The sequence below is a fragment of the Frieseomelitta varia genome, unplaced genomic scaffold, assembly GCF_011392965.1.
Source record: "Frieseomelitta varia isolate USP_RPSP 00005682 unplaced genomic scaffold, Fvar_1.2 scaffold_1024, whole genome shotgun sequence".
Lineage (NCBI taxonomy): Eukaryota > Metazoa > Arthropoda > Insecta > Hymenoptera > Apidae > Frieseomelitta > Frieseomelitta varia.
In genome coordinates, this window is record NW_025108667.1 from 32,388 (window position 1) to 47,110 (window position 14,723).

The following is a 14,723-nucleotide window of genomic DNA, read 5'->3' on the forward strand; positions in this document are numbered from 1 at the left end:
AATTAGAGCATCGTAAAGCAATATAAGCGCGACGCAAACAAGGGGTTCCGATCGTTGTAACCGATCCAACGTCGAACGTGATCCAACAGAGGCGCTTTCATGGCCTCCCCCTGTGACGATGCTGCAGAACAGTAGTATTTTTGTGCGCCGTTAACCACATGCCAGCGCCGTGAAAAAAAAAAAAAAAAGAGCGTGCCATTGAAATTCACGGTAACGCGCGCGTTATCGAGAGATCGATAAATGCCGACACGGTGAACCACGATGTGAGAAACACGTGCATATCGGTATGGTACGGCCGATAAACCGAGAGAGAGAGAGAGAGAGGAGGCTGTGACTTTTTATTGCTGACAGGCCGAAAGGGTGAATGGTACCTTGTACCCCTGGAACAATGACCTCCTCACACGCGTCCACCTTTCCCGCGATCGTCCAACCTCTAATTTCCATATTTTTCGGCCGTTTGCCTCTCGAATCGAAACGATCAAAGTAGGCAGTTCTGCCTGCGTTACCTGTGTAATTTTCTGCGAGAGTATCTAGGTCGGCAGAAGGTACGGCTGATTTTGGCAAATCGTTAGATCCTGAGGTTCGAATCACACAGAGATCTAACACCAGAATTAGAACGTGTTTCGCTTGAAAATTGAGTTTTTACAATCCTACGAAAAAAAAAAAAAAAAAATGAAACGGTTGCTTCTTTAATGTGGTTTCCGGTTCCTTTTTACTTCTTGAAAATTACCTTGAAATCTCACGGTAGAAAACCCCCGCACGTGTTCGAACGAAGTCGTCCAATTTGATCCTTCGGATCGGGCAGCAACCATCATTAATTATCAGAGTTCACCGATCCACTTCTAACGAGATGGAACCGCTAGAGCGACGCGTTCTCAAGAGGGAGAAATGAAATACACGGTAGTTAAAATGACGATGGCCGTGAAAAACGGCCAATGTAAATACAAAGGACTGCGATTTTACACAGGACAAACAGGCTCGTTTCTAACTCTGTCCTCGGGGTATCGGGATTAGCATTTCGGCCGGCTAACGGGACGTCTCGTTTCTCTTTTTCTTCTTTCCCTCGTTGATGCAGGTTTTATTGCTTCGCCGATGGAACGCGATTAACGGATTAACGCGTTTAATTCTACGGCTAGAGACCAAATAGTGCGAACGAGAGATGAGGGAGGACAGATGACGAAGAGACGGGCAAAAGAGCCGGCTGCGATTGAAATCGCAAAGTCTCGAGGACCCGTGGTTACGAGCCTCTCACCCTTTGCAATTATGCCGAGGATTAGCGTTAAAGAGGCCGCAAAACTTTTACGATAGCCAAAGCGCGTGATTGCGCGTTAGCATTTCGGCAAACAGCGAAATAGGGGAATAAGAAGGAACGAAATTTGTTAATTCCGTGAAGTAATTCGTGTCGACAGTAATAAAGATAAAACGAGATGATAATTCATCGTTATACGCTACGTTTATCGAATCGGAGCACGCGATATATACACGTAGGCTAAAGTCTGTATCTTGCGAATCTCGTAACGAAGCTTGCGAAACGATTTTATTGTCCTACGCAGCTTAGGCACAAGGATAAGACGGAAGTGGTCTGGATAAAATGGATGTTAGATCCAACGAAACGATTCCATTTACCGATCGTATAACCGCGAGTGGCTCGCTCGTGAAAGAGAGACAGCGTTATCGAAAGCTCGATCGTCTAATACTGGCATTAGTTAAATGCTCGGAACCGGTTATTAGCAACATTTAGCCATTATACTGCTTGTATCTTACAACGGTGTCTAGAGCGGCTCGAGGATTATTAGGCTTTTTCCAGCGAAACAGTTCAATATACACGGTGAGCCGCGTATAATGATCGCGCCGTGGCGCCCTGGATCGCGAGGACGGCGACAGTTTCACACAGTTCATATCGCGTTAATCGTTGTTTCACGAAATTGCACCCACCAGCTTCTATTAATAATAATGCATCAGCGCGATATTTTTTAATTTCTGTTTCAGCTGTTGCAGTCCCGTTGTGACTAATATAATTTCGCAAATCGAGGACCAAATTGAAATGTCCTCTTTCGCATCTCGACCGAGTAACGTCAAAACTCCAAGACACTCGACTCGAGGCACTAAGGAAGAAAATGTTTTGAAATAGTAACGTTTTATCTTCTTTCACTGTCAAAAACTGTCCACTCGTTCTCGTTTATTTTGTCATCATACCAACGCACGCTTCGTGGAAATTTCAAAGCTAAAATTTTTCCCTCGCGTACAGAAATCTCTCCTGTATTATCGAGAACGACTTATCTTTCATCTTATCTGTCTGCCTTTCCAGTGTCCAACCGATCCTCCGTCGATATCTCGACGAAGGTAAAGATCGTGGACGAGCTACGTACATGTATGTTAAGTGTGTGCACAGAGAGAGAGAGAGAGAGAGAGAGAGAGAGAGAGAGAGTTTTCTTTTCTATCTATGGCGATTCCGTGGGATCCGCTCTATATTTGCGTTTGCCACAAGGTGCGTCGTCCATCACCGCGTGCGATCGTGGCCAACGTTTGTCACCTGCCAAATTGGCAAACACTCTTATCGAGAACCGGCATGGAAAGTGTCCTTCTCAACGCCATCATTCGATATTCCGTCCACGGCTTATCCGCGTATCATCGAGAAAATTCCACCGATTCCACGAGAGAGACACCTGACAGCTGCGATTCACTTTACGTTGCAATCCCCTCTCTCACAAATCGTTACAAAATTTTTATATTAATTATCTTAAAGAAACCGCGAGTGTCAAAGCGTTCCAATGCAAAAAAATTTCGTACAGTATATTTTCCTCCAAGTTCAGCGCCTCGTGTACAAAGAGGAGAAATTCTTCAACGTAAAAGACATCTGCAACGTCCCGCAATCGGTATACACGCCGACGAATTATTACGTTCTGCTTTTATCCTCGACGATCTTTCTTACTCGCGTACGGCCCGAAACCACGCGCGAAGCGTAGCGAGTGCGTAAACGGTAACGGTTTCAATTAAAATTCCACGAGAAATAATTTATGGGACGTCGCGGTGGCATTTGCGCGAAGACTGATTCCACGGTTTCTCGAAAGCTCAACGAGGGTTATTAATCAACCCTCGTTGCCGTCTCGAGAATCGACGAGTTTCTTCTCTCTCGCCGGAGACCGGAAGAGGAGGAATCGTGCGCCTTTCTGTTTACCGAGGATTCCACCGACCTGTCGCGACCCGGTTTTATCACCCTGGCCTCGGCTTTTCTTCCTTTCTGTCCTGTTATCACGTGGCGAAAGACGATTCCAACCGCATTCCACGAGCAGCCAGGATACGTTTTTATCGCTTCGGTCGTTTGTCGTGCTTTCGGATTAACCGGTGTTTAAAAACGATACAGGGACCTGAGGAGTCCTGGAGAGGAAGAATGATTCGTAACCGCAGGTCGACCGCGGTCCCCTTCTTCTCCACTTTTTCCTTCGAGGGGCTGCTTCTTTTTATCTCCGTTGCACGTGTTCCGTGCGACCGACCGTGCGCTTTCCACAGCTTTTCCATCGCATCTGTCTCTCGCTGTCGGCTGAGGATCCGTGAACACGGGGTCACGTCGGTCACTCGAGCGGCAGAATTGCGTTTCACCGTTTCTCGAGGTGACACGATGGAAATTGCACGATTCTCGCGTTAACGACAGAACTAACAAAGTGGTCGATGTGATTTACAAATGATAATTTTTCAATTCTGCAGACTTACAACGTTATATCTCTTTCAACGATTTCGAGTACTTTTATAAGATAGACGAATGAAAGTTTGTGCCCTTTGTCGTATCATAAACTTTGTAGTTTAGTCGTCGATAATTCTAGCGTTGCACTTTTAAAATGGAATCCGACTGTTGATCGGTAAATCTGCGGTAAATGGGTGGTTTATGAATTTTGAATCTTTCCGCGATATTTCAATTCGTAACATTTTGTAACGCGATGTCATTAAAATATATTAGAACATATTCCAGTTAAAATGATTATTAGAATGATTATTGGAACATATTCTATATTCTAATTCTCTATAGGGCTGTACGTAAAGGCTGAAAATAAAGAACAAAAGTTTTTCACATTAGATTTAGTTTTTGAAAAAATCGAGTAACAAGTAATACGACAATTTTTAACGAAACAAACATGTTCAAAATTTATTTTCTCAAGAATGAAAAGCTTCAGGTGAAAAAAATTTTGCTCCACACTTTTTACTCATTTTTGCGCTTGACTAATCTAGTCAAACTTAATTAACTTAATTGTTCTTTTCTCTTACGTTTGGAATTTATCGAATTTCAGTATACTCGATAAATTTTAGAGAATTCCTCGAGAACTAAATCTTACTATGGAAAAATTTTATTCTTCATTTCGAACTTATTTCTTCACACAGAATCACCCTATTCTCGCTTGTACTATCGATACTGGGAGATTCTGTATTATTCTATATTTGAATTTTATATTGAAATGTATTACGGTTGAACGGTTTTATCGATTTCCAGCTGAGGAGGATCTTCGTGGTGGCTCTCTCTAAACTCGCGGCGTTTCGTACGAGATACGAAACGGTTCGCACAGAGGAGGGTCAAAAAAATCAGCTTTAAGACCATTACCAAACCGGTCTTTAGTCTCACACGATCTTTCCTCTCTCGGATCCACGAAGCCGGAGAGCCGTGAAGTTCCTCGGGGTAGTAGTCAAGGTGTCGGTTACGTCCGTGTCAATTAGGCCCCGCGCTCAGAGGCGTGATCGACCGTGAAAAATGCCTGCGGTCACTTTGTTGGATCTTGTAAATCAAATCTTATTGATTTCACGTCTCCTTTCTTCGGCTCCATTCGCCCCTTAGGCGAGGCCGCCGCTGAAAACAGAAATTCTGTCAAAATGAATCCCTCGTCTTCTCGAATCTATCACATTGCCTCTTTGTTTCCTCCTAAATCACCGTCTCGTTTCCTTACGATCCTTTTGTCTAATCTTGTACTCTCCTTGCCCATCTTTAATTTCTATCTCCTTCTCGAAAGTAAGTATCTCCTGTCTCTCTTTCAAAAAAATAATTATTTAAAGCGCAAGTGTCTTGTTCCGTTGAGCGCAAATACGTTCAAGAGTCGTCGAGAAAGATTTTAGAAATTCTGTGTGATTCTGTAGGTAAACTTTAAAGCTACTAAACGGTAAGCGATTGGTGGCAAATACGTCGCGATTGGAATCGTATCGTGACTCCTATTGAAAATGGCTGTCCGATGAAAGGCACCACCTGCCGACCCACGCATCGCCGCGGTCGAAATAATCAGGTACGAGTCTATTGGCCCATTAGAGTGCATGATACATCGTATTAGCTCGTGGCAAAAGAAACACGATGCCATTAGGGAGATTGAATCGGTTCGCCTCGTGCGGAGCGAACAGCCGAGAGGAAAAAAGAAAGAACGAAAGAGAGAGAGAGAGAGAGAGAGAGAGAGAGAGAGAGAGAGAAAGAGGAGAGAAAGGGAGAGAGACGAGACGAGAAGGGAAAAGGACGAGTGTGTTTATCCACGTCATATAAGCATACGTAAGATGGGGTAGAACCGTGACCATGGGTGTAACCGAAAGACCACGTGGCCAAAGAGCATGTGTTTTCTGAGTGAGTAGCTACTTTTGTGCCATCTGCTTCGGAAGCTTTTTGGACCGATCGAGGTGCGGTGTGTGTTTGATAAATACTCACTTTCGCCGAGGGGGGGGGGGCGAGGGGGAGGGGGGGTGAAGAAAGTGGACGATCGTGGAAATCGTGGTCGAGAAATTAATTGGGGTAGATGGAGGGTTAAAGAACAAGTTTTTTTCACACTTGCGTATAAATTTCTAAATATTATTTCACCGCCGTGCCTCTGGACTGTGCGAGAATTATTTTCAGTCGTTTCACTAATCCACGGGGGCACTTTTGGGTGGAAAATAGAACAGAGGATCTCGAAGATTTCCGGAAAACAGGAAGCGCGAGCGGGGCTCGCACCCTCCTTGGAGAACCTTTTCTCCTTCTATTTTCAAACCTCGATGACTTAACGTGCTCGGCGCCATGCAGCGTCGTCCAAGACAAACAGCGTGTGTTTGTCGAAACTCACCGATTCGTCCCCGTGGAAGTTGAGATAGGATTGTGACACCCTTGCAGAACTACTCGAAAAGGGGGTGTCGATGGTTCTCCGAAAATAATTTCAAACGTTCCAAATCCATCGAGGAAGACTAAGTAAGAATTCTGTTAGAAATGTCAGTCGGTAATTTCCGTCTGTAGAGATGGCGTAAATTAATTACAGACGATGAGCGATAGAGAAAGAAAGAGAAAGAAAGCAAAGTAAGACGTCTATAAATTATAGCCGTAGTCGTCGCTAGATCAGAACAGTTGTTAGAACAGTTAGAAAAAATATAGATCAGATCGGAAGATTAGTAAAAAAAGTAAAAATCATTGTCAGTAAAAATAAAATCATTGGTGTAAAAAAATTAGATTATTGCGCGTGCCGTTTGTTTATAGTTATAAGTTATATCAAGCCATGATTCGTTTAATTTTCTTTTGTACTGTACTACGTGTTTTATGTGAAATATATATATATAATATATATATAATATATATATAAATAATAATATATATAAATATATATATATATAATAAATATATAATAAATATATATATATCAGTGAAAATTATCAACCAGTGTCGTCTTAAACTGACTGCAAATCATAAATTAAAAGGTAAAAACTCAACAAATTCGATGGAAAACTAACGTACTTTGTGAATACGATCCAATTTAAAGACCCTTCTTCATTTGAGAGTAAAGTTGTCGCGAGTTGCTCGCATCGAGAGTATTTCTTACATATGGATACTGCTTCTGAGAGTTAGTATCCGAGAGCATCGCTCAACTGTTTGAGAGAAAAAAATGGAGAATATTCTCAAACGGAGAAGGTCCTTAATCACTGACCGAACGAAAATCAGCTCCGCCGGAACCGACCAGTGTTAAAAACACGATCTTCGAAATTGTCAGAAGAAGAATCCAACTGATTTTTCACTTCGACCCCCCGTTTCTCCGCCTCGACTCTCAACCTGATCCTCTCGAATCCTTCGCGTCAGTCACCAACAGGAAGTGTCCTCATCCTCGACTCCGCTGCTCCACGAACCAGCTGTGTCGCGGCTTCCAGGCATCGGCTGCATTCAGCGAGTCGAAAGAATCGCGAGATTAAAAGAGACGCGGAGATGAAAAGGGAGGTTGTAACTTCATCCAGGCGGTGATTCACCGCCGGAATGATCGCGACGGCCCGATTGTTCGCCGAGAGGTCGCGCAAGGAGAGAAACAAGAACAGGGAGGAGGGAGGGCGGGCAGATCGACGGGAGGAGAGGGTGTTTAGAATTTCATTTCCGGGCATTCTGAGGAGAGCAACGTCTCCGTGTTCACGAGAGACGGCCAGCAACCACGCATCTGTCCGCAGATGCGGAGCAGATGCACACACTCGCGCGCGCACACGATCAACGAGCATCCGAGCAATGCGCGTGCGGTCTAATTGCAACCCTTCCACCGTGGGGTGAATTCGCATTGTCGCGAAAACTTCATTCATGCCTTGGTCGTTGAACGAGTCAGGGGTGACGGCCGAAGACCTCGTTCCCTCCGGAAGTGGCTGGCCCCGTGGACGGAAGCAACAAGTAAAGAATCGAAGGAACGCCTCTCCCCCCCTTTCTCCTTCAGCCTGAACTCTGAATTCGGCCGTGCATTAATTACGCGGCTTCGATTCTCTCGCGTGCCTTTGCCGAAACTTTTCTAAATAGGAATTTTTCATATATCTTCTTTCGAACGTTCTTGATTTCCCTCTAAACTTCTATGAGCCCCATGGTCCCAGTCTTCCACTCGACTTTGAGATCTCGATGGATTCCTTTCGGTAAGAAAGATACGAGGTATAAAGGAACCGAAGGAGCTGATGCAAGATCGCGAGGAAACGAGATTTTTCCGGTCGACGAGATCCACGACACTGCGGTTTTCCTTTCGTTCGTGGTGTTGGAAGCAAACAGAAAAAGAAGAAGAAGAAAAAAAATGAAGACTCGAAGAAGGAGCACGCTTCTTGGAAACTAGGTCCCCAGGATCAACCGACAGATGCAAAAATTCATAGAAGAATCAATGCGCGGCTGCCTCACCTGTCCACACACTTCTTCTTCTTCTTCTTCATCGTCTTCGTCTTCGTCTTCTTCGCCCTCCTCTGCTTGCATCCACTGGAGAAAAGAAGCTCAGGGACGCATTCTGCAGGTTCAAGAAGCTGGACCAGTAACGGAACACGATCCACGCTGGATCGGGAGGTTGCGTGCTTCCTTTGGTATTCGATCCGTACCTGTGTCACCTCGACTGTTAGACCCCCTGACAAAAGAAGTCTCGGACGGCTTTGTCGGTTCCTTTGCCCGGTTCTTTGTGAATTCCTCTCTATTCAAGGCTGCGGACCATTCATGCGGTACGCGCGCCGCGTCTAAGAAGGAAACGCGGCAAGTGCGTTACTGGCTTACGTAAATGGCGCACAAGTGTACAGAAAAGGACCAGCTTCTGGGTTCCTTGGAAACGAACTTTTAAAGCCCTGCCCCATTCTAAAAGGGCTTTAAAACTCAGCTGTGCTAATCTCGCTGATTTCTCGCTAATCGTTGTCAACTAATCGACCTCGTTTTCCCAAGCAATACGTCCCAAAATCGTGACTCGCGACGTTTCAACTTTACTTTTCCAGCTAGAATAATAGAAGTCGTTAAATTTCCAGTTTTGCAATTTGCCCTGGGGAAAATTCGTTTAAAGTTCAGTTGATTCGCTTCGAATGGAATTTTCATTTGATTTGAACAGGAGAGGGAGACGATGCACGGGAGGAAAGGTTGAAGAGGTATTTACCAGCGAGGCACCCATTCGGCAAGCACGAAAGATACTTCCTACTCGATGTGTTTAGAGACGAACCCTTGGCCTAGATGGGCCCTAATTTCGTTGGGTCTTTAAAAGAAAATACTACCCCCCCCCCCCCACTCCACTCCACTCCACACCCTCTCTGCGTGATGAGAAGGGACTAGAAGCGCAAGGGGCAAGCGAAGGCCACGTGTCTCAGCGCGTGCCGGAAGTGACCAACCGGATGCAGACACACGAAACGGTCCTCCTCGTTCCGTCCAATCGAACACGCCTTCAGACTTCGGCTTTTGTTCTTCCGTGGATTATGCCGATCTCTCTTTTCTTCCTCCACAACGAGTCTCTCGCGTCTCTCGAAACAGAAGGGTTGCTAAATGCCAGATCTGCCTCTCGATAAAGCGACATCTGTCCTTTGAATCGTTGCAACAATTGGTAACGGAATTTCTCGATGGACGCCGAAGGAATTACGACTGTCGCGACACGATCGAACGTAAAATTGTAAAAGGATAATTTAGCCGCGGTATTGCCTTTCCGAGGATGCGTCTCGTACACTTGTACACGAAGGACCACGTGCACAACCTGAACGAATCTCAGAGGCAAGGCAGAGAGGAAGAAACAGAGAAGATTGTTTAAAAAGGCACGCTCGAGCTTTTCAACGGCGATGTAACACGATCCTGGCCTCTGGTCCGCCTCGCTTTCGGCGAACGCTTATTAGCAAAGTGCTCGGGGACGGTTGCACTTGACCGCAGGAAGCGGCCATCTTTTGTTTCTCCTCGCTGGACAAACAGGACGACTTCATTCGTCTGCGATCTTAAACACTTGCGCTGGAATGACGTGCCACGCACGTCGAGAACATTTTGTCACAAACTGCAACATTTTCTCAGTTTTATGTATATTTAAACGTAACGCAGGCAAAACGAATGATGAGTTTGTTAATTCTTAATAATTTCCATCCAGTGACGTGTCAAGAGAAAAAGAAAACGACGGATTACTGTATACATTTGCCAGCGCCAAGGGGTTAATTGCCGAAGAGACGTCCGAGAGAGGAAAGAGTCTGCGAGGACAGCGATAAAAAAGAAGAAAAAAAATTAAAACTCGACGCAGACGGACGGGTTTTAAGCAGAAATTAATTTAACGCCGGCGGCCAGTACGATCGAGGCGATGTAGTCGAGGGAAGCTGAATAAATGTGAAAGAGAGCCAGAAACAAAAATAACAATGAGCCCTTTGAACACCGACGCAAGCTGGCCGTCGAAGAAGCGAAACCTTTCACGACTGCGCTATTTTCGTCTGAATTCAACCCCTTGTGCATATCGTTTCGCTCGGTCCGACTTTCACCGATGGCGTGCGTCCGTTTTCAAATCCCCTGAAGAGGCGAGGCGGGCGAATGCACACACCCCGCGGAAACGCACACGCGTCTCTTGCTCTCATTGTCACGCTCACGCTCCCACCTCTGCACGGTGACCGTTAAGCTTCTCCGATTCGCGACGTCCCATCGGCAAAATTGATCTTTATTGCCATTGTATTCGCGTGTCATGGGGACCATCGATTTCCCCCTTTCGCCCGGTGTTCTTTCACGAATTTTCCTAGAGAAACGTAGACGCCCACGAGCGAGCCAAGCTGAAGTTCGAAATTCGATATCGTTTACGCTCGATTCAGGAGTTCCACGATCTTCAACCCCTAACCCCGATGTTTTCAATGGTTTCGTTTCGGAGCAACGACACCTTTGATTCCTAATGGATTGCTGCTTCGACTCTGTCTTTCGAAAAACCACGCGCGTGGATGGAAGGAAAGAAACTTGATATTCGGCATTCTTTGGAATTAAAAGCAGATATCGAAGATAAATTCTTCGACTGAGAGTCGAGTAAGAGAGAGAGAGAGAGAGAGAGAGAGAGAGAGAGTAAGAAGTCTCTGTAACGGTTCCAGAGAGTGTCGCGAACAATCTTCCTTCCTTCATTCGCCGAAATCTCCAACGGTTCTTGCCAGCGTCTTCGACACTTCTTTGATCCGCGCCACCCCTAGAAACAACGCCCACAAAAGGCCGCAAAATAGAGGAAACCCAATCCGCCCCGACTTCCCTCGGCGAATCGAAAAGGATATCGTCAACGATCTTCTGTCTCCGGAGCGATCGCGACCCTCGCAGAAGCAAGAAGTCTACGACGTCGTTTCATTCATTCGTGCTCGGTAATCGGACGCAAGTCCCGCACGTGACCTCAGCCGAAGGTCTTCCGGTGCGCGCATGAACAAGGGTGGTTCTCTCTCTGGAGACGCGAGAGTGGGGTTTTCGAACGCCGCCGAGAACGTCTCAAGACGTCCTCCTCTCGGCGGAACGAAAATAATGGAACGAAGCGGCGAACGAAAGCAGGATGCCTCGCCTCGAGTCGAGGGAGAGAGAAAGAAGTACCCCGCCCCCGCTCGTGTGGGGCACGCGCCCGCCACGAACTAAGGGGAGTGCACACCTGCCCCTGCGGCTCATTGTGCTTGCGAGAAAGGCCGGCAGCCAACCCCTCCTAGACAAAACTAGACCCCCGTGTAGGGGCTGCGAGCCAACAACCATCCAGCATCTGCTGGAATCTGCGACGAGGGATGCGACGAGGGCGATAGGTTATTATTGGCATTGTGTCCCCCGCGTGTGTGCGCGCACGCAGAAACGCGCGTTATATATATATATATGTGTACCTGGAAGCACATGTGTCGCAGGCTGCCGATGGACCCGGCATCGGAGCCACTAAAAGGTGCACATGCATCTGTCCGCATTTTGCGTGCATCGGCACCCAGCCGCTGGTACACAGCGGACCTCCCCTCTCCCAGCATCGCTGTGTCTAAAAGCCACCCTCTCCGTAACATCGGCTGTCCATCGACGCGTTCTCTCTCGCGCGCCTTCTCCCCGTCGGCTTTTAACGGTTCAGCCCATTCCTCCGGCTTTTAGAGATGTGTTTGGGCTGGAAGGTGGATGCACAGGGGGGCTAGATTCTTTTTTCTTTTCTTTTTTTCTGTCTTCAACGGTGAGCGTCGACAAATCAACGACATCGGGTCGTTGGGATCTGTTTTTTCTTTTTTCTTTTCCATCTTCGTTGGGAGCAGGCTTCGCTTGAATCAACTTGACGAGGTGAAGAGTGCAAAGGACCTTTGATCCGTTACGGTATCTCTCGGTGTCTCTTTTAATTGTTGGCAACAACCTTGCTGAGTTGTTCTATCTATCTACGGAGGGTGAGATTCGCTTTCTATTTTTAAAACGAGATTCCGAAAACATTTCGTGAGAATTCCACTTGAATTTCTACCTCCCCCTCCTTGTCCCCTAATTACTTCAGACTGCTGTTCGAGCATCGAGTACAAGAGGGAAAGAACGACGAGAGTAAAAGCGGTTGTAAGTTCGGAACTATCGAGTAACGAGCTACCCCTGCGGCGAGCGAGCTCGAGTCGCGCAATACAATTCTACGATTCGATTCTCACGGTTGAGAGAGTGGCTGAAGTAGTAGCCTCGTGAAAACTCTTTCATCGCCTTGGCACGGCGTGTAACACGACGACAGGTAACACGTATGTACTACGAAACTAACGAGAAGAAGAAAAAGAGAACTCTTGTTAGACGATGGACGATGATTGGCGTGAGTGAGGCCACTCGAGGAACGATTCTTCCTCGCCTGGTTCCTCGTGCAACTGAAATTATTACCCTCCTCTTCCTTCCGCGATAAGAAAAGAAATAATGAAATTAAAAAAGAAAGAAAGGAGAAGGTAGACGCGCAGCCCGTATGTATTATGTGTACATCGCACACCGGAACTCTAAAGTATCTAGATCGTCGCCGGTACTAACGCGGACTCGCCATTATTCGGTGTGCACCTGGGCACTCGAGAGCACCGTAGAAGATTTGCAATCACCTCCGTTTACACCGGTGCAACCTTTTGTGACCACCCTTGCTTCGGGGTCAGCAATGGAATCGAGATTTCCGTTGCGGGCCCGCTAATCTTCCGATCCTTTCGCCATTGTTTCACCTGACTGACGGTGGAACGGACGTGCAGAAGCTCACCGCTTCTCTGGCCGTTTCTTCTCAGATTAATAACCAAACACTCTTGAAATTAATCCATCGACTATCTGAAATCGAGCTTGAAACACTTGACGACTGAGGTGCTCTTTCGCGGTGACTTTGGTGTTTCAATTAATTTTCGATGAATTCACGCCGATAAATTTTTCACGAGAATAAACAGTTGTACTATGTAGCTGAACTTTTCCGAATTGCAACAGATCAAGAAGAGATTTTTATTACAATAATTTCTTATCGTATAAATGTGTCGAATAGTAGAATAACCGGCCTTCGGTGAACATCAAAGTATAAATCGTTACAGTTTCAACGATGATAATTAAAATAAACAGGTTTATACAAATGGATTGTCTAAACAGAAATCAATATTAATTTTAACAAAAATACCAGTATGTTTCGAGCAAAATTGTCACGTTGACGGGTTTGATTGTCTAGTGTTAATATGTGATTACTCCATAAAAGAAACTTAAACTTCGTGCTTCTTCGATTCAATTCGAATCCTCCGATTCGCTCTTCTTTCATCTTTCAAACACTCTCGATCACTTACATTACGTAACATTCTCGCGAGCACGCTCCCGTTTCGTAGGTGTGCGCGTGCATGATTGATAGCCGCGGTGGGCTATTAGATCAGCCCACGTGTCGCGTCCGGGAACTTTCTTCCGAGAAATGTTCCTTCCACCGATCCTTCAGTGAGTGGCTCTAGAGGATCGGTGAAACCCGCTGTTAACCGCGACACCGGGATAATTAACTGCCGGCCGCTGGATAATCATTTTTACACGTTGTTATCGAGCGAGTACAACATCGAGCCCGACTGGTCCGCCGTGGTCAGTCCTGGTCCAGTCGTCTCGATTGAATTGTTCCTCTTATCCAGATCTCACTCCGCCGAATGTATGGCCGTGCCATGTATCGTTGCGCAAGAGAACATATGGTGATCGTCGTCGTCGTCGTCGTCGTCGTCGTTGTCGTTGGTGCTCTAGCGCGTGATGATTGATAGTCGAGGAAGGGTATTAGGTTAACGCGAGCTACCATGGTAGCCCTTTCGCGAACCACGGCGAAAATAGCGAGCCACCACTGTCGGAGAAAGCAAATGCCCGCGAATCTGGAACCAGTTGTGTACTTTGTTCCACGTCACGTTAAGCACCGTGCACACATGCCTCGATTCCACCGGTTGATCGGTCTATTAGACAGCGTTTATTAGTCGCGAAGTAAGAAAGCACGACGACGACGACGACGACGTTGTTGGCATTGGTACACCGGTACTTGTGCCTCTGTTAACTCTTAGACACTTCTACCAAGTTTTGCTAGTTGACTGGTGAATTTATAACGTCATTGGTATCTAAATCGCGGAGATAGATCGTTTCGATCAGGAGGTTCGGTACGAGGCCTGCGGTTTTGCTGAATCTCCACGTGGAAAGTAATTTGTTCGCCACGTGTCGACATGGAGTGGCCGGACTTGTTGTGGGAAGTGGTACACCGGTTCTAATTCTCTCAAAGTCTCCGGAGGGACTGGAAAAAAACGTTTACTCGTCGACTCGATATCAAAGTCGTTCTACACCTTTCTCGGAACAAAACACCCGACGATTTCCTCTCCGGAAGAAGCAGCGATCGTGAAATCACCGCGAATCATCGGCCAGCTGAGCGCAAGGAAGATTCACTTCGGCTGTGCGCTTCCATTTATGGGGTGAGTCGAAGCTCAAGGCGGTTTGTCTGCTAGACGTAGGTATGCGATCGTAGAACAGGCTGATAGGTCGGTGAGGAACGAGCTCGAGCCCACGCCGCAACAGCGAGCCGCGAAGCAATTGTCCTCAGCGGCTGCCTGCCTGCCTGTCTGGCTATTACGCCGGC